This window comes from Coregonus lavaretus (genome assembly GCF_964263955.1).
Source record: "Coregonus lavaretus genome assembly, contig: HAP1_SCAFFOLD_453, whole genome shotgun sequence".
NCBI lineage: Eukaryota > Metazoa > Chordata > Actinopteri > Salmoniformes > Salmonidae > Coregonus > Coregonus lavaretus.
The window spans coordinates 171,522-189,477 of NW_028160499.1; the positions used below are offsets into that span (position 1 = coordinate 171,522).

At 48.9% G+C, this 17,956-nt stretch overlaps 3 long non-coding RNA genes across 3 annotated transcripts; all 3 read right to left on the reverse strand.

The window, feature by feature from the left end:
• Positions 1-898: 898 nt before the first annotated feature.
• LOC311121735 lies at positions 899-1,706 on the reverse strand. Its single transcript, XR_014612339.1, has 4 exons — positions 1,658-1,706; positions 1,395-1,566; positions 1,134-1,261; positions 899-1,007 (listed from the first exon to the last, which is right to left on the reverse strand). It is a non-coding gene; the product is annotated as an uncharacterized lncRNA (long non-coding RNA).
• Positions 1,707-2,014: 308 nt separating this feature from the next.
• On the reverse strand, positions 2,015-2,615 carry LOC311121736. Its single transcript, XR_014612340.1, has 3 exons — positions 2,390-2,615; positions 2,172-2,265; positions 2,015-2,081 (listed from the first exon to the last, which is right to left on the reverse strand). It is a non-coding gene; the product is annotated as an uncharacterized lncRNA (long non-coding RNA).
• A 50-nt stretch (positions 2,616-2,665) lies between these two features.
• Positions 2,666-4,601, reverse strand: LOC311121737. Its single transcript, XR_014612341.1, has 4 exons — positions 4,364-4,601; positions 3,298-3,386; positions 2,899-3,045; positions 2,666-2,778 (listed from the first exon to the last, which is right to left on the reverse strand). It is a non-coding gene; the product is annotated as an uncharacterized lncRNA (long non-coding RNA).
• Between the last annotated feature and the right edge of the window lie 13,355 nt (positions 4,602-17,956).

Here is a 17,956-nt window from a genome sequence, read left to right on the forward strand (position 1 = left end):
CGCCTCGTTGAAAAAAAAGTGTTCGTCCAACGCGAGGTGAGTAATCGCTGTCCTGATATCCAGAAGCTCTCTTTGGTTATAAGAGACGATGGCATAAACATTATGTACAAAATAAATTACAAATAACGCGGAAAAACACACATAATAGTACAATTGGTTAGAGGGCTGTAAAACGGCAGCCATCTTCTTCCGGCGCTGTTCTTCACATTCTTTCATTACTAAATACATGCTTTATCACTGTTTCTTTAGCATGCTGATGAATATCTTGAACAATCTCTTCCATGGAAATCACTACAGTATTTACTGTACTTTGACCAACACCTGCTGCCTTTAGATCAGAAATAACAGCTGCACAACTATTTACAATGTATGGCGAAGATAACTCTGACTCAGCCTCTAAACATTCAGTCGACACTTCAACATGAGAAATATTACTGGTGTTGACGGTACTTTGAGGGTCTGAAAGATCATCTTCTATAGAATCTACTAAACTTTCTCCGTGGCACTTGTTAAGATGTTTTCTAAAACCAGAAAAGCTACCAAAAGAACGTGAGCATCCTTCTTGACCACATTTCAGAAAAAGAGTCCTGCCTGTACATAGCCCATGAATTATCTTAAGGTGCTTAACAAGGTTGTTTGGACTTCCATGGTCACTTTTGCAAAGAAAACACTTCATAGTTTTATCTCAACTAACGCACCATTCTTGCTCGCAACTCAGCAACTCTAGGAGTCTCCTTTGTTTCCCCCATGTCGATGTTATAGATGGTTGTTTGCACAAAAGTGAAAAAGCTGCTCAAGGAAGAACTGTATGACGTACCAAATACGTAATGGGCTTTAAAGACTTCGTCAAAAGCTCCTACTGAACCTGTTGCCTTGCATGGAAGAGTATGCTTGTCAACCACAATGAAGTAGGAGTGAATGCTGCTCTGTGTGGATCCCTGGGCGAGAAGGTAGGGCTGACTGCTTTGGGTGATGTTGTCAAGATGCTGCTGCACACTGGTTCCAACCTACAAAAAAAACACATTCAACAGAATTGTTTTGGTGACTAACCTCTGACAATAGATAAGATCACCTCAAACTGTGCACAAGATTGAGATGATGGAATATATATTTTAAACAACTGTTAAGCATACCTTTTGAAATCTGATGAGCTGATCTACAGCTTGATATGCAGACATCTTTCCCGGCCTCTTTCTACCTTGTGCAGATGGTGGTAGCAAATGTAGCAGCAGCAAGATGGCAGACATGTCACTGTCCCAGCCTACAAATAAGTAAATAAAAACCTGGTTAACATTGTGCCGTAGCATAACATTCTTATTCACAACTTGCACCATTATGGACATATAATGCACACCTACATTATCCACATAAAAAGTAAAACAGTTCATTCATACCATTCTCAACTTCAGCAGCTGACTCAGCATTGCGCATCAAATCCAAGAGTTCTGTGGTGGATACAAGTCCATGGCTTTCCTTTATTACTTTTGCTTTGAAAGTGGTTGGCCACTTCTCCAAGAATTTGTTGGCTGTGGCCTCACCAAACAGAAGTCTGAAATCTTGTTCTATCTGCAATGTAACACACAAAGACAGAAATAATGAGTGTTACCTTATTCTTCATTGGATATTTTTGGTGATGCAGTGAATTAAGTTGTCATACCAGTCCTGGTGTGTCCAGAAATCTTGGGAAGACCGAGAAGACATCTGATGATTTGGCTTCATCGTTGACCATTGCTTGCCGATATATGAAGGTCATTTTCATCTTCTCACGGACAGTGTTTTCATCAGCAGAGTGTCTCAAAACAGCAATAGCTGCTTCCACATCCTCATCAGATGGCTCTCTGTCATAGGTGAAGGGCTGACGATCACGGCCTGGCCCACCAACTTAAGACAAAATACAGTGTTAAGAAATCCTTTCTGTACAATTCACAGGTCACCATTATAATTACATGTCACTGATCAGAAAACATACCTTTAGGAGATTTGCTGACTGAGGCACCTCTTTCCTCTGCTGTTATTCTTTGTATGGTCTTCAATCGCCATGCAAGGTATCCGGAACCACTCTCCGGATCGTAGTAATGATCCTATATTATTATAAATAAATTATAAAGGAGTACTATTCCCATTTCATAGAGTGAATATGTGCATAATGTTGCAATAACCCATTTACTTACATATCCATGTTGTGAGTATGGGTCTTCTAGATAGGGAAACAAAGCTACTATCCCCTGTGCATACATCACTCTGACACTTTTGGGGGGGGATGTCCTAGCATATGAATTCAAAGTTAACATCACACTGAATTGATATTGCACAACACATTTTACATAATTAATAACCGGAAAATAATAACAATGTTTCTTTACAGCCCATCTATATGCTTAATGCTTACCCATGTGTTTCTGTCATCTCAGCAGCAAGTATGTTGATCATCTGTCTTCTGGTGGCATCTGTCAGAGATTTGGTTTTTCCATACTCTTGCATAATGCGTTCACCACCAGGCTTTGATGTTAGGATTTTTTCAATCAGCTATAGGTGGAAAGAAATGTGCTTTCCGTAATTGTAAAACAATATGTAATGCTGTCACATGATGAAACAACATTCAGATTGGACTTAACAGCAATGTTCACCACTTACTGCTTTTGCCTCATAGTTTATGTGGTGGCCTTTTAGGCTGGCTTCCTTCGCCAGCCGCTACTTCTTCAACATCGTCACACACAGTGAAATTCAGAATGATGGTGTCATCAGATGTACCCGAGCATGATGATGAATGAGAGGTATCTGTTCATTATGAAATTTGTGCAAAACATAGAAACATATTACAATAAACTGTTATTTTTAAGACAATAAAGGTTCTCATTCTGGCCTTTAAACTAAAAAACTAATTGAATGAATGAATACCAAGTCCATTGCCCAGCATGATTCTGAAAGTTCCAGGTGACTCCTTTACTAATTCTTCAAAAACATCTGAGTCAACTTCTGTGTCAGACTGGTCATACACCTTAATGTCTGGCTTTCTGCTTTCTGGTATGTTGAATTTTAGACACACTGTTAAAAAAAGAAGAAAAAAAAGAAAAACATGCATTCCCTTCTCACAAGAATCCAAGTTCATACTTAAGGTTGCCTCATGTGTTCACAAAATGATGAAAGACAAGGATCTGCACCTGATTTTATGTTACTGAAAATATAAAGCACAGCAGAAATGACTATAGACCTAAATAGATATCATAAGATAATAGCTTAATGCTGTATTATTTTGTCATTAGGGTGATATGTATTGCTTTAACCTATTATACCTACCTTCTTTCAAGAAAGCATTGAATGTCAGCTCAGACAGCTTGACGTATTTCTGCTCTTCCCCGAGCTGAACACGCAACAGCATTTTGCCTCTGTTAACAAAGAAAATATATATTCAAAATCATCATTTAGTGCTGGTTCAACTAAGCGTTAGCTAACTATCCATTTATCTCAGTAGTACTAGCTACGCAATGCACTATGCATTACTTAGACGTTACACTGCAATTACAAAGGCTGAAGTAGACAAAGTTGTGCTGGTTGAATATAACGTTAAGCTGCCATTTTCTGCAGCAAATGGGTGTAGGCTAGTTCAAGTTTAGAGGCACATTGTCCCATTAGCTACCAAATAACTAGCTATGTGTCAAAGTTAGCTAGCTCATTAGCCATTTTAGTTCGAACAGTAGCTAACCATTAAAATGGTTAAGCAATGTTAAACAAACCCGTCATGCAAATCAGTGATCTAAGTTATCGTTTTATAACACCAACATTAGCTGGCTAACTATCAGAAGCATGCTAACATTACCGTTATATATAGCTTTATAAAAAACAGTTAACGTTAGTGTAAGGAAGCCTGGGAAGCTATACAATAACGTTAGCTAACAATACTATCTGTATAAATGTTTTGTTGTTAGCGAACGTTATATTACGTATTTACCATTCTGACAAACTTCATTCGTGAAAATATTGCAACACAAAGAAAGACAGTTACCGATACTGATTGCAAGCTAGCTAACCGCATGACAAGCACAATCTGCGCTCATGCCAAACGGTGGTGTCCTTCAAACGAACTGATTAGCTAAGTTAACGTTACCTATTTTTAGCCATATGAAACAGCAAGCCATTCACAAAAATATCAAACATATTCCATGGGTATATCATATAACAGTTATTACTGTCAACCATCTGAACTTACAAGCTAATTTAGCTGGCTGATGACGAGCTCACTGCAAGGGGGACCGCCGCATGGAACTCGTAACTTAAAATATGACCTTGACATCAGCACAACTCTAAAATTATGTAAAGTTAAAAAATACCGGTTTGGTGTTGAAAAAACGGGGATGTAACTTACCTAGCAATATCTGTGGCCTAGCTACTCCTTCGCAATCTTCCTCCACCAACGTACGTGCCAAACTTCAGCAAAGCAGAGTGGCGGGTATTCATCACTGCTGTAGAGTTGAAATTGTCACTGCGTATCTGCAGATTTTTACACTCACTTTTAACTCCACTGATAGAGCAACTTTACTCTCAAAAATGTTGAAAATACTCTATCTGGGTTAAAATAACTTTACTCTGAAATATTAACACCCCATTTTTTACTGTGTAGGCAATTAGCAAGACACCCCCAATAAAGGACTGGTTTTGCAGGTGGTGACCACAGACCACTTCTCAGTTCCTATGCTTCCTGGCTGACGTTTTGGTCACTTTTGAATGCTGGCGGTGCTTTCACTCTAGTGGTAGCATGAGACGGAGTCTACAACCCACACAAGTGGCTCAGGTACTGCAGCTCATCCAGGATGGCACATCAATGCGAGCTGTGGCAAGAAGGTTTGCTGTGTCTGTCAGCGTAGTGTCCAGAGCATGGAGGCGCTACCAGGAGACAGGCCAGTACATCAGGAGACGTGGAGGAGGCCGTAGGAGGGCAACAACCCAGCAGCAGGACTGCTACCTCCGCCTTTGTGCAAAGAGGAGCAGGAGGAGCACTGCCAGAGCCCTGCAAAATGACCTCCAGCAGGCCACAAATGTGCATGTGTCTGCTCAAACGGTCAGAAACAGACTCCATGAGGGTGGTATGAGGGCCCGACGTCCACAGGTGGGGGTTGTGCTTACAGCCCAACACCGTGCAGGACGTTTGGCATTTGCCAGAGAACACCAAGATTGGCAAATTCGCCACTGGCGCCCTGTGCTCTTCACAGATGAAAGCAGGTTCACACTGAGCACATGTGACAGACGTGATAGAGTCTGGAGACGCCGTGGAGAACGTTCTGCTGCCTGCAACATCCTCCAGCATGACCGGTTTGGCGGTGGGTCAGTCATGGTGTGGGGTGGCATTTCTTTGGGGGGCCGCACAGCCCTCCATGTGCTCGCCAGAGGTAGCCTGACTGCCATTAGGTACCGAGATGAGATCCTCAGACCCCTTGTGAGACCATATGCTGGTGCGGTTGGCCCTGGGTTCCTCCTAATGCAAGACAATGCTAGACCTCATGTGGCTGGAGTGTGTCAGCAGTTCCTGCAAGAGGAAGGCATTGATGCTATGGACTGGCCCGCCCGTTCCCCAGACCTGAATCCAATTGAGCACATCTGGGACATCATGTCTCGCTCCATCCACCAACGCCACGTTGCACCACAGACTGTCCAGGAGTTGGCGGATGCTTTAGTCCAGGTCTGGGAGGAGATCCCTCAGGAGACCATCCGCCACCTCATCAGGAGCATGCCCAGGCGTTGTAGGGAGGTCATACAGGCACGTGGAGGCCACACACACTACTGAGCCTCATTTTGACTTGTTTTAAGGACATTACATCAAAGTTGGATCAGCCTGTAGTGTGGTTTTCCACTTTAATTTTGAGGGTGACTCCAAATCCAGACCTCCATGGGTTGATAAATTTGATTTCCATTGATAATTTTTGTGTGATTTTGTTGTCAGCACATTCAACTATGTAAAGAAAAAAGTATTTAATAAGATTATTTCATTCATTCAGATCTAGGATGTGTTATTTTAGTGTTCCCTTTTGTTTTTTTGAGCAGTGTATATACATTATATATATATAGTGTTTAATGTGTATTTTATATTGTTTTATACAGGGCACATTTGGTCTCATGGGTCTCAATATGTTTTCCCTGTCAAAATAAAAGTTAAAAATACTATAAAAAATTAAATAATGAGACCCCCTTCACGCCTTGTACTAACACACTGTAACCAGTTGCTGAAGTGTCAGACAAAGGCAAAACACCCTCCAACATGAAGGACTGGGCTGCCCAAGTGTCTCGCAGTATATTTACCAGCTGCTTAACAGCATCGCCACTCTGCAGAGACACCAACCCATACACATCTACTTAACAGCATCGCCACTCTGCAGAGACACCAACCCATACACATCTGCTTAACAGCATCGCCACTCTGCAGAGACACCAACCCATACACATCTGCTTAACAGCATCGCCACTCTGCAGAGACACCAACCCATACACATCTACTTAACAGCATCGCCACTCTGCAGAGACACCAACCCATACACATCTGCTTAACAGCATCGCCACTCTGCAGAGACACCAACCCATACACATCTACTTAACAGCATCACCACTCTGCAGAGACACCAACCCATACACATCTGCTTAACAGCATCGCCACTCTGCAGAGACACCAACCCATACACATCTACTTAACAGCATCGCCACTCTGCAGAGACACCAACCCATACACATCTGCTTAACAGCATCACTCTGCAGAGACACCAACCCATACACATCTGCTTAACAGCATCGCCACTCTGCAGAGACACCAACCCATACACATCTGCTTAACAGCATCGCCACTCTGCAGAGACACCAACCCATACACATCTGCTTAACAGCATCGCCACTCTGCAGAGACACCAACCCATACACATCTGCTTAACAGCATCGCCACTCTGCAGAGACACCAACCCATACACATCTACTTAACAGCATCGCCACTCTGCAGAGACACCAACCCATACACATCTGCTTAACAGCATCGCCACTCTGCAGAGACACCAACCCATACACATCTACTTAACAGCATCACCACTCTGCAGAGACACCAACCCATACACATCTGCTTAACAGCATCGCCACTCTCCAGAGACACCAACCCATACACATCTACTTAACAGCATCGCCACTCTGCAGAGACACCAACCCATACACATCTGCTTAACAGCATCGCCACTCTGCAGAGACACCAACCCATACACATCTGCTTAACAGCATCACCACTCTGCAGAGACACCAACCCATACACATCTACTTAACAGCATCGCCACTCTGCAGAGACACCAACCCATACACATCTGCTTAACAGCATCACCACTCTGCAGAGACACCAACCCATACACATCTGCTTAACAGCATCACCACTCTGCAGAGACACCAACCCATACACATCTGCTTAACAGCATCGCCACTCTGCAGAGACACCAACCCATACACATCTGATCCAGAATGCTGTTTAGGAGATCCACCAACCAGAGACTTAATGGGCTGGAGTGCTCCCACAAGAACAAACTGCTTTTTCTCTCTCATTTTTCTGTTTCAACTTAAGACACTGAGAAACAATGTGTAATTTCTCACGGCAGTAATGACAAACTGGCGGTTACGAAAAAAACAGTTTTCTGCCGATCCTTATCTGTAGAAAAAGACTGAAACCTTGTAGTAGGTGACTTCTCGGATTGCTTTTTGCGTAGGGATAGCTACTGGGTGCTTTGTTTGTGAAGGTAGTTTTATGTGTCAACACAAACTCATCTGCCAGAACTGCAGCTGTCTCAAGAGTGAGATCCTTGTGCTCATAAATGTAGGTAGCAACCCTTTCATCAAGGCAAGTCTTTCAATCCTCAAGAACCTCGATCTCTTGAGAACCACACCACCGATGTAAAAGACATGCTTGTTCCCTTGCCAACGCAACATGGCTTTGTGATTCTGTCTTTTGTAATTAACAGAACTGTTGTCTGTATGCCTCTGGGACCAACTCTCCTCAACTCGTATGCCTGAAGAATAGCAGCTTTAACAAAATCTGATCTAAAGAGATAAAGCGCCGTACACTTTGAGCATTTCCCACAAGAACACTTTGGAGGGGCAGTGACCAAATGTCTCACAGACATTTTAGGGATGTTGGAATCCACTCAGAGTAAAATATACTGTACATCCAGCTCCCATTCGTTGAAAGGCGGTACAAGTTGGCTGTTCCGACCAAGATCAACCTCTGTTGAGGGTGCAGGACGGCCTGACTGGATTCGGAGTGGCTCTCCTAATCTCATCCTCACGTTCCTGTTCCTTTTCCTTGTGCTCTAATTTCTGTTTCCAACTTTGCCGTTTAGTTGCAGCTCCCTCAAAATGATTCCACCAATCTTGTAACCCCTCAGGGTAAATGATTCCACCAATCTTGTAACCCCTCAGGGTAAATGTCAGTGACAGAAACTGTACCACAAAAGTGTATTTTTAATACTCAAATATCGGGCCACAGCAGAGCTTCAGAGTAGGTGTTTGAAGTGACTACCATACTCATGGGAAACAAGATCCTGGACGAGCTCCCATTTTGTTATGTTCCACAGCAAGAAAACCTAAAATGTCGCTCAAACAGAAGGGGAACTAACAAATAGTCACTGACCACAACCAAAACGAAACAGGTGGGGTTTTAGGAGGGGTTCTGAAAGACAGTCATGGGGGGGTCCACTGGAGGTTGACTAGCAACAACTACTGGGACCTAACAGACACCCACCACTAAATGTGACCAAGAAGAAGAAAACAAAAGAAAAAGCCACACCAAACTTAAATATATAAATAAAGACCGGAAGCAAACCATAAAGTGGAGCAAAACAAAAACAGGGAAGATCAGAAAAATGATTGTATTTTTTAAATAAATCAAATAGGGAGAGCCAACTAAAGGTGTTGACCCTCCACATCTCTCAACACAACTAAAGGTGTTGACCCTCCACATCTCTCAAGACAACTAAAGGTGTTGACCCTCCACATCTCTCAAGACAACTAAAGGTGTTGACCCTCCACATCTCTCAAGACAACTGGAGCACTGGGCCAGCCACTCTTAAATATCAACTGGGACAGCACAGGTGAAACACCTTCCCACTAACGAGACGGACAAACCAGCACAGGTGCAACACATACTGACCAATGAGGTGAAACCAATCGGTGCGACCCATGTGCCAACGTGCTAACGTCCAACCTCGAAATATAAATGGAAAAACCAAAGCCTGTAGCCTATATAATATTAGGTATAACCTACACTATACAGAAGTATGTGGACACCCCTTCAAATTAGTGGATTCGGCTAGTTCAGCCACACCCGTTGCTGACAGGTGTATATAATCGAGCACACAGCCATGTAATCTCCATAGACAAACATTGGCAGTAGAATGGCCTTACTGAAGAGCTCAGTGACTTTCAACGTGGCACCGTCATAGGATGCCACCTTCCCAACAAGTCAGTTCGTCAAATTTCTGCCCTGCTAGAGCTGCCCGGCAGCCGCACACAAGCCTAAGATCACCATGCGCAATGCCATGCGTCGGCTGGAGTGGTGTAAGGCTTGCCAACATTGGACTCTGGAGCAGTGGAAACGCGTTCTCTGGAGTGATGAATCACACTCCACCATCTAGCAGTCCGACGGACGAATCTGGGTTTGGTGGATGCCAGGAGAACGCTACCTGCCCCAATGCATAGTGCCAACTATAAAGTTTGGTGGAGGAGGAATAATGGTCTGGGGCTGTTTTTCATGGTTCGGGCTAGGCACCTTAGTTCCAGTGAAGGGAAATCTTAACGCTACAACATACAATGACATTCTAGACGATTCTGTGCTTCCAACTTTGTGGCTACAGTTTGTAAAGGCCCTTTCCTGTTTCAGCATGACAATGCCCCCGTGCACAAAGCGAGGTCCATACAGAAATGGTTTGTCAATATCGGTGTGGAAGAACTTGACTGGCCTGCACAGAGCCCTGACCTCAACTTCATTAGACACCTTTGGGATGAATTGGAATGCCGACTGCGAGCCAGGCCTAATCGCCCAACATCATTGCCTGACCTCACTAATGCTCTTGTGGCTGAATGGAAGCAAGTCCCCGCAGCAATGTTCCAACATCTAGTGGAAAGCCTTCCCAGAACAGTGGAGGCTGTTATAGCAGCAAAGGGGCGACCAACTCCATATTAATGCCTATGAATTTGGAATGAGATGTTTAAAGAGAAGGTTTCCACATACTTTTGGTCATGTATAGTAGCATTTCAAAGATAGGCATCTGCTAGTGTGTTTATCTTTCTACAGAACTTTCTTTGCTTTTTAATGTTGGTAAATGTGTTGATTCTCAGTCAGATGTTGTGCTGTTACCCCAGGGGACTTTGCGTTGTGAGTTTAATCACAGCCAGGAAATTATGCCTGAATTGGGTGTGTAATATCTGTTTTTATTTATATTTATTTATTGAACCTTTATTTAACTTTGGGGAAGGCCCTTTCCTGTTTCAGCATGACAATGCCAACGTGCAACCCTTGATACAGTTCGGAAATCAACTTTAGAGGTTTGTCAGACTGCCTTAAAATAATTTTAATCTTTGAAGCTTCTGGTTTGTCCAGTGTTTGTTGCACAGAGAGAATAAAGCGTTGCATCTGCAAAAGTTCACCTCAGTGCTGACTGGTCTTTCCTGGTTCCCTGACCCTGCACCTCAGTGCCATCGCAGACTGGTCTTCCCTGGTTCCCTGACCCTGCACCTCAGTGCCATCGCAGACTGGTCTTCCCTGGTTCCCTGACCCTGCACCTCAGTGCTGACTGGTCTTCCCTGGTTCCCTGACCCTGCACCTCAGTGCCATCACAGACTGGTCTTCCCTGGTTCCCTTACCCTGCACCTCAGTGCCATCACAGACTGGTCTTCCCTGGTTCCCTGACCCTGCACCTCAGTGCTGACTGGTCTTCCCTGGTTCCCTGACCCTGCACCTCAGTGCTGACTGGTCTTCCCTGGTTCCCTGACCCTGCACCTCAGTGCCATCGCAGACTGGTCTTCCCTGGCTGCCTGACCCTGCACCTCAGTGCCATCACAGACTGGTCTTCCCTGGTTCCCTGACCCTGCACCTCAGTGCCATCACAGACTGGTCTTCCCTGGTTCCCTGACCCTGCACCTCAGTGCTGACTGGTCTTCCCTGGTTCCCTGACCCTGCACCTCAGTGCCATCACAGACTGGTCTTCCCTGGTTCCCTGACCCTGCACCTCAGTGCTGACTGGTCTTCCCTGGTTCCCTGACCCTGCACCTCAGTGCCATCGCAGACTGGTCTTCCCTGGTTCCCTGACCCTGCACCTCAGTGCTGACTGGTCTTCCCTGGTTCCCTGACCCTGCACCTCAGTGCCATCACAGACTGGTCTTCCCTGGTTCCCTGACCCTGCACCTCAGTGCCATCACAGACTGGTCTTCCCTGGTTCCCTGACCCTGCACCTCAGTGCCATCACAGACTGGTCTTCCCTGGTTCCCTGACCCTGCACCTCAGTGCTGACTGGTCTTCCCTGGTTCCCTTACCCTGCACCTCAGTGCCATCACAGACTGGTCTTCCCTGGTTCCCTGACCCTGCACCTCAGTGCTGACTGGTCTTCCCTGGTTCCCTGACCCTGCACCTCAGTGCCATCACAGACTGGTCTTCCCTGGTTCCCTTACCCTGCACCTCAGTGCCATCACAGACTGGTCTTCCCTGGTTCCCTGACCCTGCACCTCAGTGCTGACTGGTCTTCCCTGGTTCCCTGACCCTGCACCTCAGTGCTGACTGGTCTTCCCTGGTTCCCTGACCCTGCACCTCAGTGCCATCGCAGACTGGTCTTCCCTGGCTGCCTGACCCTGCACCTCAGTGCCATCACAGACTGGTCTTCCCTGGTTCCCTGACCCTGCACCTCAGTGCCATCACAGACTGGTCTTCCCTGGTTCCCTGACCCTGCACCTCAGTGCTGACTGGTCTTCCCTGGTTCCCTGACCCTGCACCTCAGTGCCATCACAGACTGGTCTTCCCTGGTTCCCTGACCCTGCACCTCAGTGCTGACTGGTCTTCCCTGGTTCCCTGACCCTGCACCTCAGTGCCATCGCAGACTGGTCTTCCCTGGTTCCCTGACCCTGCACCTCAGTGCTGACTGGTCTTCCCTGGTTCCCTGACCCTGCACCTCAGTGCCATCACAGACTGGTCTTCCCTGGTTCCCTGACCCTGCACCTCAGTGCCATCACAGACTGGTCTTCCCTGGTTCCCTGACCCTGCACCTCAGTGCCATCACAGACTGGTCTTCCCTGGTTCCCTGACCCTGCACCTCAGTGCTGACTGGTCTTCCCTGGTTCCCTTACCCTGCACCTCAGTGCCATCACAGACTGGTCTTCCCTGGTTCCCTGACCCTGCACCTCAGTGCTGACTGGTCTTCCCTGGTTCCCTTACCCTGCACCTCAGTGCCATCACAGACTGGTCTTCCCTGGTTCCCTGACCCTGCACCTCAGTGCCATCACAGACTGGTCTTCCCTGGTTCCCTGACCCTGCACCTCAGTGCTGACTGGTCTTCCCTGGTTCCCTGACCCTGCACCTCAGCGCCATCACAGACTGGTCTTCCCTGGTTCCCTGACCCTGCACCTCAGTGCTGACTGGTCTTCCCTGGTTCCCTGACCCTGCACCTCAGTGCCATCGCAGACTGGTCTTCCCTGGTTCCCTGAACCTGCACCTCAGTGCTGACTGGTCTTCCCTGGTTCCCTGACCCTGCACCTCAGTGCCATCACAGACTGGTCTTCCCTGGTTCCCTGACCCTGCACCTCAGTGCCATCACAGACTGGTCTTCCCTGGCTGTCTGACCCTGCACCTCAGTGCCATCACAGACTGGTCTTCCCTGGTTCCCTGACCCTGCACCTCAGTGCCATCGCAGACTGGTCTTCCCTGGTTCCCTGACCCTGCACCTCAGTGCCATCGCAGACTGGTCTTCCCTGGTTCCCTGACCCTGCACCTCAGTGCCATCACAGACTGGTCTTCCCTGGCTGTCTGACCCTGCACCTCAGTGCCATCACAGACTGGTCTTCCCTGGTTCCCTGACCCTGCACCTCAGTGCCATCGCAGACTGGTCTTCCCTGGTTCCCTTACCCTGCACCTCAGTGCCATCACAGACTGGTCTTCCCTGGTTCCCTGACCCTGCACCTCAGTGCCATCACAGACTGGTCTTCCCTGGTTCCCTGACCCTGCACCTCAGTGCCATCGCAGACTGGTCTTCCCTGGTTCCCTTACCCTGCACCTCAGTGCCATCACAGACTGGTCTTCCCTGGTTCCCTGACCCTGCACCTCAGTGCCATCACAGACTGGTCTTCCCTGGCTGTCTGACCCTGCACCTCAGTGCCATCACAGACTGGTCTTCCCTGGTTCCCTGACCCTGCACCTCAGTGCCATCGCAGACTGGTCTTCCCTGGTTCCCTGACCCTGCACCTCAGTGCCATCGCAGACTGGTCTTCCCTGGTTCCCTGACCCTGCACCTCAGTGCCATCGCAGACTGGTCTTCCCTGGCTGCCTGACCCTGCACCTCAGTGCCATCACAGACTGGTCTTCCCTGGTTCCCTGACCCTGCACCTCAGTGCCATCGCAGACTGGTCTTCCCTGGTTCCCTGACCCTGCACCTCAGTGCCATCGCAGACTGGTCTTCCCTGGTTCCCTGACCCTGCACCTCAGTGCCATCACAGACTGGTCTTCCCTGGTTCCCTGACCCTGCACCTCAGTGCCATCACAGATTGGTCTTCCCTGGTTCCCTGACCCTTCACCTCAGTGCTGACTGGTCTTCCCTGGTTCCCTGACCCTGCACCTCAGTGCCATCACAGACTGGTCTTCCCTGGTTCCCTGACCCTGCACCTCAGTGCTGACTGGTCTTCCCTGGTTCCCTGACCCTGCACCTCAGTGCTGACTGGTCTTCCCTGGTTCCCTGACCCTGCACCTCAGTGCTGACTGGTCTTCCCTGGCTGCCTGACCCTGCACCTCAGTGCTGACTGGTCTTCCCTGGTTCCCTGACCCTGCACCTCTGCTCCATCACAGACTGGTCTTCCCTGGTTCCCTGACCCTGCACCTCTGCTCCATCACAGACTGGTCTTCCCTGGTTCCCTGACCCTGCACCTCTGCTCCATCACAGACTGGTCTTCCCTGGTTCCCTGACCCTGCACCTCAGCGCCATCACAGACTGGTCTTCCCTGGTTCCCTGACCCTGCACCTCTGCTCCATCACAGACTGGCCTTCCCTGGTTCCCTGACCCTGCACCTCTGCTCCATCACAGACTGGTCTTCCCTGGTTCCCTGACCCTGCACCTCTGCTCCATCACAGACTGGTCTTCCCTGGTTCCCTGACCCTGCACCTCTGCTCCATCACAGACTGGTCTTCCCTGGTTCCCTGACCCTGCACCTCAGTGCTGACTGGTCTTCCCTGGTTCCCTGACCCTGCACCTCAGTGCTGACTGGCCTTCCCTGGTTCCCTGACCCTGCACCTCAGTGCCATCACAGACTGGTCTTCCCTGGTTCCCTGACCCTGCACCTCAGTGCCATCACAGACTGGTCTTCCCTGGTTCCCTGACCCTGCACCTCAGTGCCATCACAGACTGGTCTTCCCTGGTTCCCTGACCCTGCACCTCAGTGCCATCGCAGACTGGTCTTCCCTGGCTGCCTGACCCTGCACCTCAGTGCCATCGCAGACTGGTCTTCCCTGGTTCCCTGACCCTGCACCTCAGTGCCATCGCAGACTGGTCTTCCCTGGTTCCCTGACCCTGCACCTCAGTGCTGACTGGTCTTCCCTGGTTCCCTGACCCTGCACCTCAGTGCCATCACAGACTGGTCTTCCCTGGTTCCCTGACCCTGCACCTCAGTGCCATCGCAGACTGGTCTTCCCTGGTTCCCTGACCCTGCACCTCAGTGCTGACTGGTCTTCCCTGGCTGCCTGACCCTGCACCTCAGTGCCATCACAGACTGGTCTTCCCTGGTTCCCTGACCCTGCACCTCAGTGCTGACTGGTCTTCCCTGGTTCCCTGACCCTGCACCTCAGTGCCATCACAGACTGGTCTTCCCTGGTTCCCTGACCCTGCACCTCAGTGCTGACTGGTCTTCCCTGGTTCCCTGACCCTGCACCTCAGTGCCGTCACAGACTGGTCTTCCCTGGTTCCCTGACCCTGCACCTCAGTGCTGACTGGTCTTCCCTGGTTCCCTGACCCTGCACCTCAGTGCCATCACAGACTGGTCTTCCCTGGTTCCCTGACCCTGCACCTCAGCGCCATCACAGACTGGTCTTCCCTGGTTCCCTGACACTGCACCTCAGTGCCATCACAGACTGGTCTTCCCTGGCTGTCTGACCCTGCACCTCAGTGCCATCGCAGACTGGTCTTCCCTGGTTCCCTGACCCTGCACCTCAGTGCCATCGCAGACTGGTCTTCCCTGGTTCCCTGACCCTGCACCTCAGTGCCATCGCAGACTGGTCTTCCCTGGTTCCCTGACCCTGCACCTCAGTGCTTACTGGTCTTCCCTGGTTCCCTGACCCTGCACCTCAGTGCCATCACAGACTGGTCTTCCCTGGTTCCCTGACCCTGCACCTCAGTGCCATCGCAGACTGGTCTTCCCTGGTTCCCTTACCCTGCACCTCAGTGCCATCACAGACTGGTCTTCCCTGGTTCCCTGACCCTGCACCTCAGTGCCGTCACAGACTGGTCTTCCCTGGTTCCCTGACCCTGCACCTCAGCGCCATCACAGACTGGTCTTCCCTGGTTCCCTGACCCTGCACCTCAGTGCTGACTGGCCTTCCCTGGTTCCCTGACCCTGCACCTCAGTGCTGACTGGTCTTCCCTGGCTGCCTGACCCTGCACCTCAGTGCCATCACAGACTGGTCTTCCCTGGTTCCCTGACCCTGCACCTCAGTGCTGACTGGTCTTCCCTGGTTCCCTGACCCTGCACCTCAGTGCCATCACAGACTGGTCTTCCCTGGTTCCCTGACCCTGCACCTCAGTGCCGTCACAGACTGGTCTTCCCTGGTTCCCTGACCCTGCACCTCAGTGCCGTCACAGACTGGTCTTCCCTGGTTCCCTGACCCTGCACCTCAGCGCCATCACAGACTGGTCTTCCCTGGTTCCCTGACCCTGCACCTCAGTGCCATCACAGACTGGTCTTCCCTGGCTGTCTGACCCTGCACCTCAGTGCCATCGCAGACTGGTCTTCCCTGGTTCCCTGACCCTGCACCTCAGTGCCATCGCAGACTGGTCTTCCCTGGTTCCCTGACCCTGCACCTCAGTGCTGACTGGTCTTCCCTGGTTCCCTGACCCTGCACCTCAGTGCCATCACAGACTGGTCTTCCCTGGTTCCCTGACCCTGCACCTCAGTGCCATCACAGACTGGTCTTCCCTGGCTGCCTGACCCTGCACCTCAGTGCCATCACAGACTGGTCTTCCCTGGTTCCCTGACCCTGCACCTCAGTGCCATCGCAGACTGGTCTTCCCTGGTTCCCTTACCCTGCACCTCAGTGCCATCACAGACTGGTCTTCCCTGGTTCCCTGACCCTGCACCTCAGTGCCATCGCAGACTGGTCTTCCCTGGTTCCCTGACCCTGCACCTCAGCGCCATCACAGACTGGTCTTCCCTGGTTCCCTGACCCTGCACCTCAGTGCTGACTGGTCTTCCCTGGTTCCCTGACCCTGCACCTCTGCTCCATCACAGACTGGTCTTCCCTGGTTCCCTTACCCTGCACCTCTGCTCCGTCACAGACTGGTCTTCCCTGGTTCCCTGACCCTGCACCTCAGTGCTGACTGGTCTTCCCTGGTTCCCTGACCCTGCTGAGACCCCTGTCACCATCAGATCCTGCTCAGATGAGGCATGACAAAGAATTACCTTGGTGTACATTTATACATTATATTATCCAAGAATAGAATCAATGGTTCAATAATTGAAATTACCTTTATTCCCAGATCCCAGACTGATTGTTATAATATACTGCAAAATTCCCCTGAGCTCCGTAGACTGGTCTTCCCTGGCTCTGACCCTGCAGGGACACCTGTCACCATCTGATCCTGCTAAGACATGATGAGCATAGTGTTGTGTACTGACTGTGCACCATGACAGTGAAGGCTGTAGAGCTGTTTATACCATGTCAGTGTGAAAAGTAGGGAATTAGCTAGGGAAACTGACAGATCAATAACGTTACATTGCTATACTGACTGTGATTGAGGCAAAAATAATATCTAACGTTAGCCAACTTTTGGCTGGCTCTAATGGTACATCAACTGGTGAAAACAAGCCAAGTTAATTTACTTCTGTTGAAATGGGACAAAACAAAGGTTACAAAACATTTCCGTACACGCAACAGCTGTTAGATACAGCTACCTGTTTGGACAGGTATTACTAGAGACGTTGGTTTTGGAATTATTATCCAAGCATGTGCGTTAATCCAGAGGACGATTCACACAGGATTAGTTTTCCCAAACTGCCCCATGTAATTCCATATTTTTTTATTTTTTTTTTAATGTAATTGATTAATGACGGAAGCCTGGAGGTTGTTATTGTAGGTGTGAAGCTATTTCAACATGTCTAAACATTAATAGGCTACACTGATATCTCGTGCTTGGCTGCCAAATGTATAGGTCTCCCCATAATATTTAAATTGATGAAGTGTGATCATAGTAATTATCTTAGTGATCCATGGTAGACGTCCCTCCTCATAACAATGCCCCCCATCCTGCTGATTTCAGCTGCTGAGCCGTATTTCCACTTGACTGTGTTTATGGATGAGAAAGTGAATTTGCCATTTCCAAAAAGTTTAGCAGGGATGCTGCTTTGCGATCTATTGCCTAGGACAGGGCTCTACAACCCTGTTTGTGGAGAGCTGGGTCATTCCTACCATGCGGTGCTTTTTCTGTCCCCAGGAAATATCAGTTCTTATTTGGTGTAAAATGTGGATTCCAAAAGGCTTTAAATATAA